Here is an 18,961-nt window from a genome sequence, read left to right on the forward strand (position 1 = left end):
ACCCACTTAATAAACCGATTATGCACGGGGAAGAAAAATCTGGAAAGAAAAAAAACTATTTTACCTCCCTTTAAAATCAAGAATGTCCAGATTATCCAATGTCGTCAGTCTTGAATCCTCCCGGAGCCCAGTGCCAACCTTCACCACATCTATTTGTTTTTATGTAAACATGTGAAAATCAACATCCCCCTAAATGGTGGCAACATTTAAAATATGCCTGGGGAAGAAAAAAAAGGAGGTCCTTTCTTCACTGTGGCCAGCATGATAATCATCCTTAGTTTACAGATGCACATTTAACAAGCTTATAGCACATGATTAATTCTGCAAAGGAACCTGTCTGACAGAATGGGATTATAAGAATTGCATATTGATAGTGGCAGGAGAAATACATCTATTTTCTTAGTGTAAGGTAGGGTGTTCTTGTGTTCTTTAGAAATTGGCACATCTCATAGGTGTTGCTCTCAAAATGATCTCAGGATGGAAAGAAATCAGTAATTACAGAGCCAGGCATTCAGTTGTGTCCTAATTTTCCCACCAGTTTTTCAGTGTTTCAGCTGCCTCCGAGACTTAAAGTATTCTCATTAGGTAGCTGCAGAGGCAGCCGCTTGCCTACTCCCTCATTCTCTCACTTGCGTTTCTTTTTTTTTTTTTCTCCATTCCTGCCTTGGGAGTGACTGTGAAGATCATTTGCTGGAATGATTGGCAGGTTAGAGGATTCGATCAGATGAGTTCCTCTTAGCGCAGGTCAAAAAGGCTAGTTAGCAGGAGCTGTCGAAAAATGCCAGCAGCATTCGAAATGGGAAATGTCATGACTTCGAGGCAGGGGGTGCCACCTGGAACAGAAAGCCCCCAGCTCATTAGCAAGTTACAGGATGCGGGCTTAACTGGAGGGAGCAGAGAAGGAAAGATAATACCCAATAGGGAAAATGATTGTGAAGTGGAATTGATTTCATGTATAATTTGTTTATCACTAGAGGGGACAAATGCTGTCCTTCTGACATGAGCCGAGGAGTGTGGACTATGAATGAAGCAGCTTAGCATAATCTCCAGGTTGAGCTTTGGATTTAAAAAATGCAAACTTCTTTATTCTTAACTGTGGAAATGATCAGGTCATGTTACATTAATTAAAGCTGACATACTCTCAAATGTTTTATCTGAGCAGTTGTGGCAATTCCACAGAAATAGATGGAGATAGGCAACTTTAGAAAATAAGATGGATTTTTTTTCTTTTTCCTCTGCTGGTGGAAGACTAGCTCAGCTGCATATGGAATTAGAACAGGCTTGGTGTTTATCTTCAGTGGTTAGCCAGGCTGCACAAATCAAACCGGGTTCCAGATTCTCATGCAATCTCATTTACAGAGGAGTGTGTTTGCCCTTTGGGAGATTTAGATCTAATCCATGTTAAAATATATATGTATATTTTAAAATATGACTATATCATATTTTAGTCCAATGTTGAAATTTTTATCTTCCTTTTTTTTTAAAGGAACAGCTCTCCAGTTTCATTCCTGCCTAGTTGTAGTTAATCTATAATTTGATTTTTTATCATAAAATCAACAACTTAGCAGTAGCCATAGTTAGAAAACAAAGCTAAAATAAAAAGGTGTCCTTATAGGAAGAATTAATCTGCAATTTGTAAAGAGAGTGTAGTGGCAAAACAGAAAATCAAATTGCCTAGCATGCAGTCAAACCAAATGCCAGATTTAAAGGTTCCAGTATTTTTACTGTATATTAAATGGGCTTTAGTGTAAAGCTTTTTCCTACATAAATTGAATCAGAAAATGTATTTGCTTTTGATAAGAAAGTTTTGCAATATCATTTATCTTTAACATAGAGATCTTCACTGTATTATTTTAAGCGACAGATGCCACAGCTGCAAGTCTTTCTGGCTGAACACTAAAGGATGTTTACTTAGCATTCCAGATTTTGGTTACAACATATATTTTCAAAATGTTTTTGTCTTGAGTTTTCTCTTCTCTTAAGTATTGGGACATTTTATGAGGCAGTTATGAAATAGCCAGTACTTGTTTTATCAAGCAGCTTCAGACTGCTGTCTGAAATGAATAGGAATCCTAAAACCTCCTAGTCGAAACACTGGTGGAAAATTCATTCTGTTCTGTATTCAGCACAAAAAGCTTAGCATTAAGCTACTGAATATAGCTGCCAAAATTGCCTGCATTACTTTTGTCAAATCTAAAAATTTAAACATCAGTGTGAATCCACTCGTCCCCTCATTTGGGGGCTTTATTGTGTGGTCCAGGAGCTGGCCTTTAAAAAAAAAAAAAGATTTTTGAAATGGTTCATCTAAACTTAAGATTTTTTATTCTTCCATAGTAACTCAATTTGTTAATGACTGACAGATCTATTAGAAATATGAATAAGTCAATTATTTTGAGAGAAAAGATTATCAAAAAAATGTTTTTAACAGGAGATTTGGTTCTAGTTGTCTTCCCAAGGACTTCTCAGCCTTCAGAAGCTTGAAGTAAGGTGCCCTTACTACTTCTTAAGACAGGCCAGCCAAAGGCATCTGGCCACGAAGAGCTGGAGGTGAATATCCGGTCTCTCTTCTCACCCTTCTCTATGTACTCTGCCTTCACCTTGGCCTTCCAGAGTCAGCTCTGCCTTCACAGACTTTGAGACTCTCCACTTTGTTGCATTCTTCTCAGTTAATTTCCTCTCCATCAACTAGAATAATATCTGATACATACTGATGTTATATTTATCATTCTCCTTGCTGAATCCTTTTATTTGAACAAAATATAAAGATTTTCATTTGTACCTACATGTTGTTGCTGTTCAGTCACTAAGTTGTGTCCAGCTCTTTGTGACCCTGTGGTCTGCAGCATGCTGGGCTTCCCTGTCCTTCACTATCTCCTGGAACTTGTTCAGACTTACATCCATTGAGTCAGTGATGCCGTCCAACTATCTTACCTCTGTCGTTCCCTTCTCCTCCTGCCCTCATTCTTTCCCAGCATCAATGTCTTTTCCAATGAGTCGGCTTCTTTGTTGAATCTTTCTACAGCTCTGTGGATTAAGTGACCTTGTTGTTGAGAGTTTCACCGTCAGATTTGTGGATTCCTCTTAGATAAGTTTCCTAGTTCCAAAGATAAGAAATGGTATCCTTATAATTGTCGCCTTTATCTCAGTTCTCCTGTGGTCTATATACCCTGGGGATCCCCAGAAGCTCCCTGGGGGTCAAAACTAATTTCATGATAATACTAAGATGGTCTTTGCCTTTTGCGCTGTGTTGGCATTTGCACTAATGGTGCAAAAACAACGCAAGTAACGCCACTGGCTCTTAACATGAATCAAGGCAGTGGCACCAAACTGTCTTCCTAGGCACTGTTTTCTCTACCGTCACACAGTGGTAATTGTTTTTAAAGTCCAGTTTCACTTAATAATGTTCTTGGTAAAACAATAAAAAGGATTAATTTTATTAAAACTCTGCCTTTGAATAGATATATTTTTAATATTTTTTGTGTGTGCCCAGTCCTGTCTGACTTTTTGCAACTCCGTGGACTGTATAGCCCACCAAGCTCTTCTGTCCTTGGAATTTTCCAGGTAAAAATACTGGAGAGAGTTGCCATTTCCTTCCCTAGAAATTTTTAATATTCAGTGTGTCTAAATGGGAAGTTTGCATAAACCATGTCCACTGTGTACCTAATTACTCTGGTTGTCTCAAGGAAAAGCTGGGGTGCAAGTGTTTGGGTTATAACGGAAACTGGCTGTTTTTTCCCCTGAAAACATGGTCTTTAACGGATGACTGACTGATGGTGGTTACTGGTTATGGTTATTCAGACTTGAATATTTGGCAGACATTTCCTCAAAAGTGAATCTGTCACCCCAGGAAAACAACCAATAGTATTTTCTGCCTAAGATAAAATGAAAGCTTCCAATGGAAAATTAGGATATGGGGAAATCACAGAAAACTTTATTTGCTACCAGAGCTTGAGATCTTTCCAAACATTTTTCCAGTGAGATGGGTGGTGAAATAAGCAAATGTGATTTTGTGATATTGTATAGTGAAATGTGTCAACATTTGAAAGACTTAGATAAGTTATTGAATCAGTACTTTCCAAATGACCAGTGCATACTTGTACAAAATCATTGCATGGATAAAATGTTTGCTAAAAGTACAAAAGACACCAATTGATTTTAAAGTAACAGAATATAAAGAATTCGTTGATATGATTTCAGATTTCCCAGTGCAACTAATCTTTAAGCAACTACCACTTGTTGAGTTTTGTTATATTATAAAAATATATATAACCACAATGATCTGAAAGGGCTATTAAAATACTTCTGTTTTTCCAATCTACTTATCTGTGAGAGGCCATACTTTTGCTTCAACTATAACAACATATCATAGAACAGATTGAATGCAGAAACTGTTATGAGAACCCAGCTGTCTACTATTCAGCCAGATATTTAAAAGTTTTGCAAAATTGTGAAATAGTGTAACCCCTCTTGCTAATTCTGCTCAGAAAATATGGTTATTGTATCAAAATAGTGTTTTATGTTAACATGCTTTTAGGTTCTTTTTAAAGAATTAATAAATATTTTAAAATTTAAATTTTAATATCAAATATGGTAAACATTGATGCTGGGACAGATTGAAAGCAGAAGGAGAAGAGGGTGACAGAGGATGAGATGGTTGGATGGCATCACCAATACTATGGACATGAACTTGGGCAAACTCCAGGAGATGGTGAGGGACAGGGAAGTCTGATATGCTTCAGTTCATGGGGTCAAGAAGAGTTGGACACGACTTGGTGATTGAACAATAACAACAAATGGTAAACAAATCCATAGAAACAAATGCTTTTCGCGGGGTGGGGGGGGGGGTCCTTTATAACTTTCAAGAGTGTAAAGGGTCCTTTAAGACCCAAAAGTATGAGAGCTGCTGCTAACTGTCCATACTGTTATGCATTAATTCTGACATGCTAATTATTCTAGTAACATTTTCTCCTCCCTTGAATATATTACTCCTCACTGTACTATTTTTGTTTTGCTCTATGAAGTTATTCCAGTTCTATCAATCTAATTGACTATCTCCATTTTTCTGGGTACAGTAGATAAAATTCCAATTCTTGTGTTCACACAGATGTCATCTGGAAATTACAGTTGAGTGCCATTAAAATCTATGTCCTTGATGATTAGAAGGCTAATTCTTAAAGGATCTTTGCTGTATATTAGTTTGGGAGGCTGTAGTTCAGTTCAGTCGCTCAGTCGTGTCCTACTCTTTGCGACCCTATGAATCACAGCACGCCAGGCCTCCCTGTCCATCACCAACTCCCGGAGTTCACCCAGACTCAAGTTCATCGAGACAGTGATGCCATCTAGCCATCTCATCCTCTGTCGTCCTCTTCTCCTCCTGCCCCCAATCCCTCCCAGCATCAGAGTCTTTTCCAATGAGTCAACTCTTCGCATGAGGTGTCCAAAGTACTGGGGTTTCAGCTTCAGCATCATTCCTTCCAAAGAAATCCCAGGGCTGATCTCCTTCAGAATGGACTGGTTGGATCTCTTTGCAGTCCAAGGGACTCTCAAGAGTCTTCTCCAGCACCATAGTTCAAAAGCATCAATTCTTCAGCGCTCAGCCTTCTTCACAGTCCAACTCTCACATCCATACATGATCACAGGAAAAACCATAGCCTTGACTAGACGAACCTTTGTTGGCAAAGTAATGTCTCTGCTTTTGAATATGCTCTCTAGGTTGGTCATAACTTTCCTTCCAAGGAGTAAGCGTCTTTTAATTTCATGGCTGCAATCACCATCTGCAGTGATTTTGGAGCCCCCAAAAATAAAGTCTGACACTGTTTCCACTGTTTCCCCATCTCTTTCCCATAAAGTGGTGGGACCGGATGCCATGATCTTCATTTTCTGAATGTTGAGGTTTAAGCCAACTTTTTCACTCTCCTCTTTCACTTTCATCAAGAGGCTCTTTAGTTTTTCTTCACTTTCTACTATAAGGGTGGTGTCATCTGCATATCTGAGGTTATTGATATTTCTCCCGGCAACCTTGATTCCAGCTTGTGCTTCTTCCAGCCCAGCGTTTCTCATGATATACTCTGCATATAAGTTAAATAAGCAGGGTGACAATATACAGCCTTGATGAACTCCTTTTCCCATTTGGAAACAGTCTGTTGTTCCATGTCCAGTTCTAACTGTTGCTTCCTAACCTGCATACAAATTTCTCAAGAGGCAAGTCAGGAGGTCAGGTATTCCCATCTCTTTCAGAATTTTCCACAGTTTATTGTGATCCACACAGTCAAAGGCTTTGGCATAGTCAATAAAGCAGAAATAGATGTTTTTCTGGAACTCTCTTGCTGTTTCCATGATCCAGCGGATGTTGGCAATTTGATCTCTGGTTCCTCTGCCTTTTCTAAAACCAGCTTGAACATCTGGAAGTTCACAGTTCACATATTGCTGAAGCCTGGCTTGGAGAATTTTGAGCATGACTTTACTAGCGTGTGAGATGAGTGCAATTGTGTGATAGTTTGAGCATTCTTTGGCATTGCCTTTCTTTGGGATTGGAATGAAAACTGACCTTTTCCAGTCCTATGGCCACTGCTGAGTTTTCCAAATTTTCTGGCATATTGAGTGCAGCATTTTCACAGCATCCTCTTTCAGGATTTGAAATAGCTCAACTGGAATTCCATCACCTCCACTAGCTTTGTTCATAGTGATGCTTTCTAAGGCCCACTTGACTTCACATTCCAGGATGTCTGGCTCTAGGTTAGTGATCACACCATCGTGATTATCTGGGTCATGAAGATCTTTTTTGTACAGTTCTTCTGTGTATTCTTGCAATCTCTTCTTAATATCTTCTGCTTCTGTTAGGTCCATACCATTTCTGTCCTTTATCGAGCCCATCTTTGCATGAAATGTTCCCTTGGTATCTCTAATTTTCTTGAAGAGATCTCTAGTCTTTCCCATTCTGTTGTTTTCCTCTATTTCTTTGCACTGATCACTGAGGAAGGCTTTCTTATCTCTTCTTGCTATTCTTTGGAACTCTGCATTCAGATGCTTATATCTTTCCTTTTCTCCTTTGCTTTTTGCTTCTCTTCTTTTCACAGCTATTTGTAAGGCCTCCCCAGACAGCCATTTTGCTTTCTTGCATTTCTTTTCCATGGGGATGGTCTTGATCCCTGTCTCCTGTACAATGTCATGAACCTCATTCCATAGTTCATCAGGCACTCTATCTATCAGATCTAGGCCCTTAAATCTATTTCTCACTTCTACTGTATATTCATAAGGGATTTGATTTAGGTCATACCTGAATGGTCTAGTGGTTTCCCCTACTTTCTTCAAGTCTGAATTTGGCAATAAGGAGTTCATGGTCTGAGCCACAGTCAGTTCCCAGTCTTGTTTTTGCTGACTGTATAGAGCTCCTCCATCTTTGGCTGCAAAGAATATAATCAATCGGATTTTGGTGTTAACCATCTGGTGATGTCCATGTGTAGAGTCTTCTCTTGTGTTGTTGGAAGAGGGTGTTTGCTATGACCAGTGCATTTTCTTGGCAAAACTCTATTAGTCTTTGCCCTGTTTCATTCTGTATTCCAAGGCCAAATTTGCCAGTTACTCCAGGTGTTTCTTGATTTCCTACTTTTGCATTCCAGTCCCCTATAATTAAAAGGACATCTTTTTTGGGTGTTAGTTCTAAACAGTCTTGTAGGTCTTCATAGAACCATTCAACTTCAGCTTCTTCAGCATTACTGGTTGGGGCATAGACTTGTATTACTGTGATACTGAATGGTTTGCCTTGGAAACGAACAGAGATCATTCTGTCGTTTTTACGATTGCATCCAAGTACTGCATTTCGGACTCTTTGGTTGCCCATGATGGCCACTCCATTTCTTCTGAGGGATTCTTGCCCGCACCCTTTTTTGAGATACATTCTCAGTTCAGTCACTCAGTCATGTCCAACTCTTTGCAACCCCATGAACTGCAGCATGGCAGGCTTCCCTGTCCATCACCAACTCCCAGAGCTTGTTCAGACTCATGTCCGTCAAGTCGGTGATGCCATCCAACCATCTCACCCTCTGTCAGCCTCTTCTGCCCCTGCCTTAGATGCATTAGGAGCATCTGATCCTCCATACTAACTCATCAGGAGCTCTGATCCTCCATACTAACTCATCAGGCCATTTTACACGGCTCATTTATACGACTCAAGAGGACTTTGTGCACAGCCACCTGAGCAGATTCGGCGTATATTCAACTTCTTTCAGGAGAACAGACTCTGTCTTTCCCTCCCTGCCTATTTGTTGTTGTTTTAGTTTAGTCACTAAGTCAAGCCCGACTCTTTATGACCCCTTGGACTGCAGCACGCCAGGGATCCCCGTCATTTACAGTCTCCCAGAAAGTGAAAGAAGGGAGTGAAAGTGTTAGTCACTTAGTTGTGTCTGACTCTTAGTGACCCCATGGATGGTAGACTGGCAGGCTCCTCTGTCTATGGAATTCTCCATGGCAAGAATACTGGAGTGGGTAGCTATTCCCTTCTCCAGGGGATCTTCCCAACCAGGGATCAAACCCAGATCTTCTGCACTGGAGGCAGATTCTTTACCATCTGAGCCACCAGGGAAGCCCACAATCTCCCAGAGTTTGTTCAAACTCATATCCAGTCGGTGATACCATCCAACCCTCTCATTCTCTGTTGCCCTCTTCTCCTCCCGTCCTCAATCTTCCCCAGCATCAGGTTCTTTTCCAATGAGTTGGCTCTTCCCATCAGGTGGCCAAACTACTGGAGTTTCATCTTCAGCATCAGTCCTACCAGTGAATATTCAGGACTGATTTCCTTTAGGATTGACTGGTTGGATCTCCTTGCAGTCCGAGAGACTCTCAAGAGCCTTCTCCAGCACTACAGTTAAAAAGCATCCATTCTTCAGTGCTTAGCCTTCTCTATGGTCCAACTCTCAAATCTGTATATGACTACTGGAAAAACCATAGCTTTGACTACATGGACCTTTGTCAGCAAAGTTATGTCTCTGCTTTTTAATATGCTGTCTAGGGTTGCTGTTGCTTTTCTTCCAAGGAGCAAGCGTCTTTTAATTTAATGGCTGCAGTCACCATCCATGGTGATATTGAAGCCCAAGAAAATAAAATCTGCCACTGTCTCCATTTTTTCCCTTCATCTATTTGCCATGAAGTGATGGAACCGGATGCCATGATCTTAGTTTTTTGAACTACCATGAGGTAGCTCATGAAAATCTGAGTACATTATGGGGTTTGGAACTGAAAGCAACAACTCAGCATGACTTGCAGTCAGTTTAGGGTTATATTTGCTAACTCTCTATTTTGAAATATTTTTAGATTTATAGAGGAGCTGTAAAGACAGTACAGAGAGCTATAGCCTTCACCTAACTTCTAAAATTAATAACCTTGGACTTGCCTGGGGACCCAGTGGTTAAGAGTTCACCTGCCAATGCAAGGGACATGGGGTTGATCCCTAATCCAGGAAGATCCCACATGCCATGGGGCACCTAAGCCCCTACACCACAACTACTGAGCCCTTGCTCTGGAACCCAAGCTCCACAAGAGAAGCCACCGCAAGGATAAGCCCATGCACCACAGCTGGAAAATAGCCCCCACTCGCTGTAACTGGATAAAGCCCAAGCAGCAGCAAAGACCCAGCACAGCCAGAACTAAATAAATTTTTTAAAAACAAAATCAAATTAATAATCTTAAAAACAATGATACATTTAACAACTTTCTAAAGTAACATAGATACCATACTGTTAATTAAACTACAATGTTATTTATAGTTCACCTGTTTTCACACATGCATGTCCTTCTTCCATCCTAGGAGTCCATCTAGGGTTCCACATTGCATTTAGTCTCCATGTCCTCTTAGCCTCTTCTGGTCTCCAGTAATTTCTCACTCTTCCCCCGTTTCTCATGTCCTTGATGCTTTTCCAGAGTATATTGTTCAGGTGTTGTGTGGAATGTCCCTTGTGATGGTTTCTCTTGTTTAGTCTGGGGTTATGAGTTTCGGGGAAGATTATCACCAAGGTGAAGTGTTCCTTTCATCGTCATGTCAGGAAGACCATGATGTCCACCTGGCTTCTTACTTGTCCTGTTGACCTTGATCACTATGAAAGTGAAGTCGCTCAGTCGTGTCCAACTCTTTGCGACCCCATAGACTGTAGCCTACCAGGCTCCTCCGTCCATGGGATTTTCCAGGCAAGAGTACTGGAGTGGGTCGCTATTTCCTTCTCCAGAGGATCTTCCCAACCCAGGGATCGAACCCGGGTCTCCTGCATTGTAGGCAGACGCTTTACCATCTGAGCCACCAGGGAAGCCTAGGTAGAGGCAAGTGAGACCTTAAAGCCAGTGTAATATCCAGAAAGTAAAATCAGAGAAACAGGAGTTCTGGCACAAGTTCTCAGTCAGATGGAAGAAATTCAAGACCAGTGATCAGGGCTTTCTCAGCAGGAGAGAGAGAAATTACTCTCAAGACTCAGACTGAAAATGGGTAGAAATGAGGAGAGGAGTCCCTGACAGAAAGGACAGTGTCTGAATTAAGAATCCTGAGATGTTCCAGCCTCAGACTCAGGATCAGTGAGAGAGTTTAGCAAGATATCCGGCAGAGTATGAAATGCTTTTTGTGAACACAAATAAATGTATGGCTAATTTACATTTGTTGGGAACAAAGTTTGAGTTTCAGCCCCTCTGTATTGAAGTTAGCTGTTATTTTTGTGTCCTCCCCACTGACATCTAAAGCTAGAATCCAGGAATCTGCTTACTGGTTTTTCCTCAATTCATAACTTTGTCTCCATCATGTAGTATGGCACAAAAGTTCAGTTCAGTGGCTCAGTCGTGTCTGACTCTTTGTGACCCCATGGACTGCAGCACGCCAGGCCTCCCTGTCTATCACCAACTCCCAGAGTTTGCTCAAACTCATGTCCATTGAGTTGGTGATGCCATCCAACCATCTCAGCCTCTGTCGTCCCCTTCTCCTCCAGCCTTCAGTCTTTCCCAGCATCAGGCCCTTTTCCAATGAGTCAGTTTTTTGCATCAGGTGACCAAAGTTTGGAGTTTCAGCTTCAGCCTCAGTCCTTCCAATGAATATTCAGGACTGATTCCCTTTAGGATGTACTGGTTGGATCTCCTTGCAGTCCAAGGGACTCTCAAGAGTCTTCTCCAGCATCATTCTTTCGCGCTCAGCTTTCTTTATAGTCCAACTCTCACATCCATACATGACCACTGGAAAAACCATAGCCTTGACTAGACAGACCTTTGTTAGCAAAGTAATGTCTCTGCTTTTCAGTATGCTGTCTAGGTTGGTTATAATTTTTCTTCCAAGGAGTGTCTTTTAATTTCATGGCTGCAATCACCATCTGCAGTGATTTTGGAGCCCAAGAAAATAAAATCTGTCACTATTTCCACTGTTTCCCCATCTATTTGCCATGAAGTGATGGGACCAGATGCCATGATCTTAGCTTTCTGAATGTTGAGGTTTAAGCCAACTTTTTCACTCTCCTCTTTCACCTTCATCAAGAGGTTCTTTAGTTCTTCACTTTCTGCCATAAGGGTGGTATCATCTGCATATCTGAGGCTATTGATATTTCTCCCCGCAATCCTGATTCCAGCTTGTGCTTCTTCCAGCCCAGCATTTCTCATGATGTACTCTGCATATAAATTAAATAAGCAGGGTGACAATATAATCTATATTGGCATAATTTATGCCCATTCAGTTATGGAATTAGTGGATGTTCACCTGACTCACCATACTATAATCTTCTGTTCTTTCAACAAGTATTTTTTGGAGCAGCCACTGTCTTGGTGCTGTTCTGTTGTTGCTGTTTAGTGACTCAGTCGTGTCTGACTCTTTTCGACCCATGGGCTGTAACCCACCAGGCTCCTCTGTCCATAGGAGTCTTCAGGTGGGAATACTGGAGTGAGTTGCCATTCCCTTCTCCAGAGGATCTTCCCCTCGACCCAGGGATCAAACCCACATCTCCTGCATCAGCAGGCAGATTCTTCACCACCGAGCCACCAGGGAAGAGTACGGCTCTTTAGTATACATTTTCAACACGTACATAAATGCGTTTCTTGAAAAATTATGCATGAAGTCATCATTTTAGTTGAAAGAGTATGCCTTCTTTGTTAGCATACTTTTTGTAAAATGAATAATGATCCCCTTAATTTAACTTTTGTGAATAAGTAAAATTCCACATATTGACACACTGACAACACTTAGGGGAAATGCAAAAACTAAAGAATGATATAACTGATTTTCCAGGGATAAAAATTAAAGATCATTTTTGAAGTTGAAAGAAACATTTAAGAATTTAGTCATTTTTGAAGTTGAAAGAAATGTTTCAGAATTTAGTATCCTCATGGTATAACTTGTAATATGCTCAGCACTGTGTAGGTATGCAGATGTGTTTTTATGAAAATTCATACTGATGTTTATGAACTTAAAGCTCCTATAAGAGTTAACAGTAGTTTTCATGCCCATTTGTGCCTAAAGCCAAATAAAGTGTAAATTATTTGAAAATCTTAAAGTGAGTCTTAAATTTCTTAAAACCACCTCATATTTAGGAATTCAGTAAATTTTTTGAATGATGATGATAATGAGAAAGAAAAAATGCTAAGATGGCTAAAATAAGACAGATGGAACATAAGATTTTTGGAATAGACCACTTAAAGTATTTTTTCAAAGAAATTATTAGGTAGACCAAACTGGATGGAATATTATGCAGTCTTAAAAATGACCGTCATAAACGGGCAAATACCATGGAAAAATACATGTGGTAAGTGGAAAAAGAAGATAATTCTATGTGTATGTATACACTGTATGTGTAAGGAAAGTGACAAAGGAAATGCATTAAACTGGCATTTCCCTGGGGGAGCAGGAAAAACAGCTCCTGGTCATAGTTGTGCTGGTCTGCCTGCAAGAACATAATATTAATACAGTCCTCAGAGGTCCATGCCACTTGCCAAGGCTTTAACCATTTGCAAGAGGTGAGAGTTTAAGATTCTTGACCTTCTCTTGCTCTTGTCTGCAACTGAAGGATAAAGAAGAGAGCTGGTGAGACAAAATCGTTACCTTGTATTTGTACCTTTTATTTGCACTGCTGGGTGAAAATAAATTTTGAGGGAAAAAAAAAATGTGTGTCCAAAAATACATTTGTAGGGTTTTCATATTGTGTGTATACACAACATATTTGGGGCCTGAAACCAGTTTATTATGTGGTCATTTAAAATAAATAATATTATTTATTATATACTCTAATAATAAGACTCAGACACGACTGAGTGCACACGCGCACGCACGCCTGTGCTTAGGCACTTCAGTCGTGTCTGACTCTTTGCAACCCCGTGGACTGTAGCCCGCCAGGCTCCTCTGTCCATGGGATTCTCCAGGCAAAGATACCTGCTGCCATTTCCTCCTCCAGGGGATCTTCCTGACCCAGGGATCGAACCCACATTTCCTATGTCTCCTGCATTGGCAGGCGGGTTCTTTACCACTAGCCCCACCTGGGAAGCCATGAAAGTGGAAGTCCCTCAGTCTCATACTTTCTAGGAGACTAGAAACGGAGAAGGCGATGGCACCCCACTCCAGTACCCTTGCCTGGAAAATCCCATGGACGGAGGAGCCTGGAGGGCTGCAGTCCATGGAGTCGCGAAGAGTCGGACACGACCGAGCGACTTCACTTTCACTTTTCACTTTCATGCATTGGAGAAGGAAATGGCAACCCACTCCAGTGTTCTTGCCTGGAGAATCCCAGGGATGGCGGAGCCTGGTGGGCTGCCGTCTATGGGGTCGCACAGAGTCGGACATGACTGAAGCAACTTAGTAGTAGTAGTAGTAGTAGAAACGGAGAAGGCGATGGCAACCCACTCCAGTACTCTTGCCTGGAAAACTCCATGGATGGAGGAGCCTGGTAGGCTATAGTCCATGGGGTCGCTAAGAGTCGGACGCGACTGAGGGACTTCACTTTCACTTTTCACTTTTATGCATTGGAAAAGGAAATGGCAACCCACTCCAGTGTTCTTGCCTGGAGAATCCCAGGGACGGAGAAGCCTGGTGGGCTGCCTTCTATGGGGTTGCACAGAGTCGGACACGACTGAAGTGACTTAGCAGCAGCAGCAGAAACTAGTAACTAGTTGCTGCCTTTCCTAGTCTTTGCCACTCCGTGGACTGTAGAGTCCATGCAATTCTCCAGGCCAGAATACTGGAGTGGGTATCCTTTCTGTTCTCCAGGGGATCTTCCCAACCCAGGGATAGAACCCAGGTCTCCCACATTTCAGGCAGATTCTTTCCCAGCTGAGCCACCAGGGAAGCCCTTGGAAGCCATATATTATATATATAAACACTTGTGTCAGCAAAACAATCTGTTTCCTTTTTAATTCTCTTTCAGTTTCTTTGACTTCTCATGCACTCCTTCAGCATTCAGTCAGTTTTGCTTTTTGAACTGTATACCTGTAATTTCCAATTTTCACCTTCATCCCATCTCTTTTCTTGAAATGTTACCAGCGAGCAGTAGAAAAAAGAAAAGTTGTGTGTGTGGTTGGGAGGCTGTGGTGGTGTGAGGTGAAAAGAAGACAGGGAGAAAAGACTGTTGAAGGGCGAAAAAAAGATTTACTAGAGAAGGAGAATGAATGCTTCACTTGTTGGCTTTTAGCACAATTACCATACCTTAGGAAGTATGCAAGGAATCGTTAATTACGACTAAATGAGGCTCTTTTAGAGGCTATGGCAGGCCCTGGGAGCTGACTGTCAGAGCAGTGAAAGATGTTGAATCTGAAGGCTGGACTCCGTGTCAGGCAGTGGATGGTCCGCCAGGGAGCCAGACAGAGAGTAGCCTGCGATTGGGGACCCGTGGCTAGCATTTGCATACTTTTCCTGCAAAGGGAGTTTAATCCAAAGAAAGAAAGAGATTTCAGTATTGTCAGGCAGCCTTTGTTCGGGGTGAAGAGCAGAAGGAGATCTGCTGAAGGGGCCTTTCTCAAAGGCTTGGTCTCAGCCTTGAGGTTGTTCTTGTAAAGTTATGTTCTCGAGGGTTGTTTGCACACTATTGTATGTCTAAAGATCTTCAAAACCCAAAGGGCTCGGAGTATCCCCCTTCGCCAGCACAAAGGATGGGAATTTGTGTGGTAAGAATGACTCGTGTTGCAAAATGAACCCCAGCACCCTTTGTTCTTGCACAGAATACTCTGAAGTTCCGAGGATGTCTTTTTGAGCCACACGGAGTGAGTCACACTGTAAAAGTTTTTGCAGGCTAGCAGACGAGGTGAAACCAACCCAGACTTGTGTCTTTTTTTTTTTTTTTTGCAAACTCAATGAAGGCTTTAATGCAATCACCAGAAAAAAAAAAAATGGCTTAAAAAAAAATATGACAGATAAAAAGCTTGTTATTGCCATGCATCATTTTGCCTTTTTTCCTTTCAAAATGTTCTGAAGTTCAAATATTTGAAATTAAGACAAGTTATTTAGACAACTAAGTAGAACGCATTTTCTCACCACTCAATCAACCTTATGTTTTATCTGGTGAGAAACGGAGAATTTCCTGCCGTGGAATAGTTCCTGCCACATCAGTAAACAAAAGATGTCACCATCATCAGCAATTGCAGATGCTACAAAAGGTGAGCTGGTGAGCCTGAGGGAACTCAGGAAGGGAAGAATAGCTGCCTTCTAGCAGCCATCAGACTGCAGCCATTCCCTCCAGTTAGCTGGTGAGCTACATGGAAGCTCAGGATGTGAAAAAAAAATAAAAGAATACTGGCCCCAGATAGGTGAGGTGCACATCAAAGGAATTATTTCAGTGAGCCCAGATTCCTGCATCTTCCTATAGGTAGAAAAGCCCTAAATTCCTTAACTTAGGATATCTGGTTTTCTTTAATTAACAATATTCTTTTGATGTTTAGACTACCTGCACTTTGTTGCAAAACTTCTATATAAATTGATTCCTCTCCCTACCTCCTCCTTGGAGCAATTTCTCAGAGTCACTTGAAATGCTGTCTCCTGGGCTTAAAGTTCTGAAAAATCCCACCAAATAAAATATAACTCTCAGCTTTTAGGTTGTGGTTATTTTTTAAGTCAACACTGGCAACATGAGTTTATGACTATGGTCTGTTTCCAGTTTTCAAAAGATTCCTTCTTTGCTAACCCAAGAAGAACTAGATGGTGTGCAATGGTCTATTCTTCACTGTAAGTTTTTCTAATAGTCTACACATCTGTATTGAGGAGTGTGTATCTGTAGTACCTGCTTACATGTTAAATCATCACAGTATTTGTGGGTCAGACACCAGGACTCATTTCAACTTCACTAGTTGGTCTATATTTATAAACATCCATAATCCTTATAGTTCAGGAAAGTATGTACTCAAAATACAAAATGGGAGTTTTTAAAAATAGCAGTTTATTTGTTTATAAGGATAATGTGGGCAGTTGTGAGTGCCTTTCAAATTTATGATCTTCTACATGGAGCTTAAAACTTCAAAAAAAAATCGCCCCTGGTTCGATTCCTGGGTCGGGAAGATCCCCTGGAGAAGGAATAGGCTACCCACTCCAGTATTCTTGGGATTCCCTGTTGGCTCAGCTGGTAAAGAATCCACCTGCAATGCAGGAGACTTGGGTTCAATCCCTGGGCTGGGAAGATCCCCTGGAGAAGGGAACGACTACCGCTCCAGTATTCTGGCCTGGAGAATCCCATGGACTATACAGGGTTGCAAAGAGTCAGACACAACTGAGTGACTTTCATTTTCACTTTCACACATTGCTTATAGTTGATCAAGCAGGATATACTGTAAAAGTTGACATTGGAGATTAGGGGGAAATATGTGTATTTTTAACAGTAAAAATACATAACACATAACATGAATTTAGCTTAAGATTTTTCTTTAATTAAGGATATTACTTTAGGATATTTTTGTTGTTGTTGTTGCTTATCCCTTTGCTGGATTTTTGGCTCATTTGGAGACCTGCATAGAAGACACCATACAAATTCAAAATAAAATGAGTAATGAAAAATCTGCTTGTCTAAGAGTCTAAAAGACCAGGAAATGTCCACCTGAGTTTCAAAATAAAGGCAAAACCTGGGTCTTATAGAAAGAAAGAGAAAGCTTACTTTGAAATGAACATGAGCCGGCTTCTAAGAGAAAATGTTTGCCTTCTTCCTTGGTAGAATAATTAGGAAAACCTTTATCAGGTCATATTTGGGGATTTCCATGGATGTGAAAAAGACAGTGAGCATGGTTCACAGGTGAGGTTGGAAGCAAAGACACTGGTGATGGCCAGATAAGAGCTTTCTGAAATTATTATAAATGAGTGAATACAGTGGTGCTTGTCACTTTCCTACACACTTTAATTTTTTGTTATGATTGAGATGCTGGTGTCTGATCTCAGTAAACTCTGCTTTGCTGGAAGTGGTGCTTTTCTGCCTCCTGCTTTGCATTTCGCCCTGTGAGAAGCGTGTCTGAGTTGGGAGGACCTGAATATACCTCTTTGTTGCTGAGCTTGTCAAGCACAGCACTGTGTTCTCTTTCCCACCAGGAAGGTCAGGCCACTGGGGGCCGATCTGCTGTCTGAAATGAACCCTACTGTCTGTCCCTGGTGTCTGACAGATTGAAACAGTTGTCTGTGTTACAGCGCCTTCAATGCTTTTTAAATGCCTCATTTTCTGAGAGAAAGGTAATGGATGTAGGCTCCATTGAAAAGATAAATTTTTTCCAAGGGCTGGATTTTGGGTGTTAATATTTATCTAAAAGGAAAATTTAATTAACTTTCTAAGAACATATTTACAGATTCAGGAAGTTAAGTGTGTGCACTGTGTGGGCACGCGCACACACACACACACGCACAGTCGTACCAAGATAAGCCTTCACTTATGAGTTCTACTTCTAAAGACTTATATTGTGGGTTTTTTTTAATTGGAGTAATAAAATTATGAAGTATGGAACTGTTTCAATAGTAGAATTGTCGAAGTAAGGGTCTTTTGTTCACTGAGATTTCAGTTTCATGTGTTTTGATCAGAGGTATGTATAAAGCCTGAAGAAATTTGTACTGTGCTGAGCCTCAATTCAATACTCTCCAGATAATTGAGCTAATTAAATCTTTACCAACATTAACACAACTCCAGCATTCCTTGGACAGTGGATAATTATTGTATGAACATGGCGAGCTTAAACTAAACAGATGAAAATAGAGTTCTGTGGAATGGGTATTGAGTTTATTCTTTATTCATCTTTTGATAAGGTTTAATTAAAACTGCCTCTCTCCATTGTGGTGAGAATGAATGTGCTTGTTTTCTTAGTGAAAAGCAAATTATTCACTTCAGCCATGGTTCAATAATCAAAGCCTTTGCAAAGTTTTGGGTTATAGTGTAGCTATGGGGATATAATTGCTGCAATTCTGTATGAAGGCTTTATCTTTTTTTTTATTACTTTCTTTTATTTATTTTTGTAGAAAGAAACTTATAAAAGCCCATTTTGGGATTTGGTGTGGAAGTACATATGTTTGAAGTCTTATTATAGGTTGGCATGGCTAGATTTTTCATTTTAAGGTGTATTTCTTACAACCTCTTGTTTAAATGAAACATAGAAAGGGACACATCTTTAAATAGTTGGTGTTTGAGACTGATCTTTCAAGTTAGTGAAGAAATTCAATAATGCCTTGAAATCCTGTGGCTGCCCCTAGATTGACACAGTGACAGTCCTAAGGGTGGAAAAGTAATTGACATTGGGAGTTCTCTTTCTGCAAATATGTATATTTGCATTCTCTTTAACTTTCTTTAAATTCAACAAAAATATTTTCTATATTCTTCTTTTAAAGGGTTTTTTGTTTCTATGTTGGTGATACTTTTGTAGCATAAATAGATTTTATGTATACTAATGACAACTTATTTTCAAACTTACTATCATGACTGTGCTAGACGTCTTTCTTTCTTTCAATGAGAGAAGTAGCTTTATTTAGAGAGATACCTACTCCACAGACAGAATGTGGGCCATCTCAGAA

The 18,961-nt window shown here is 40.5% G+C and overlaps 1 protein-coding gene and 1 non-coding gene across 8 annotated transcripts in view; one reads left to right on the forward strand and one right to left on the reverse strand.

Moving 5' to 3' along the window:
- CDK14 (cyclin dependent kinase 14) overlaps positions 1–18,961 on the forward strand; it is a 665,059-nt gene that overhangs the window by 571,002 nt on the left and 75,096 nt on the right. The window lies entirely within an intron of this gene.
- On the reverse strand, positions 10,224–10,295 carry TRNAC-ACA (transfer RNA cysteine (anticodon ACA)). Its single transcript has one exon. It is a non-coding gene; the product is annotated as a tRNA-Cys (tRNA).

Source organism: Bos indicus, chromosome 4 (genome assembly GCF_029378745.1).
Source record: "Bos indicus isolate NIAB-ARS_2022 breed Sahiwal x Tharparkar chromosome 4, NIAB-ARS_B.indTharparkar_mat_pri_1.0, whole genome shotgun sequence".
Lineage (NCBI taxonomy): Eukaryota > Metazoa > Chordata > Mammalia > Artiodactyla > Bovidae > Bos > Bos indicus.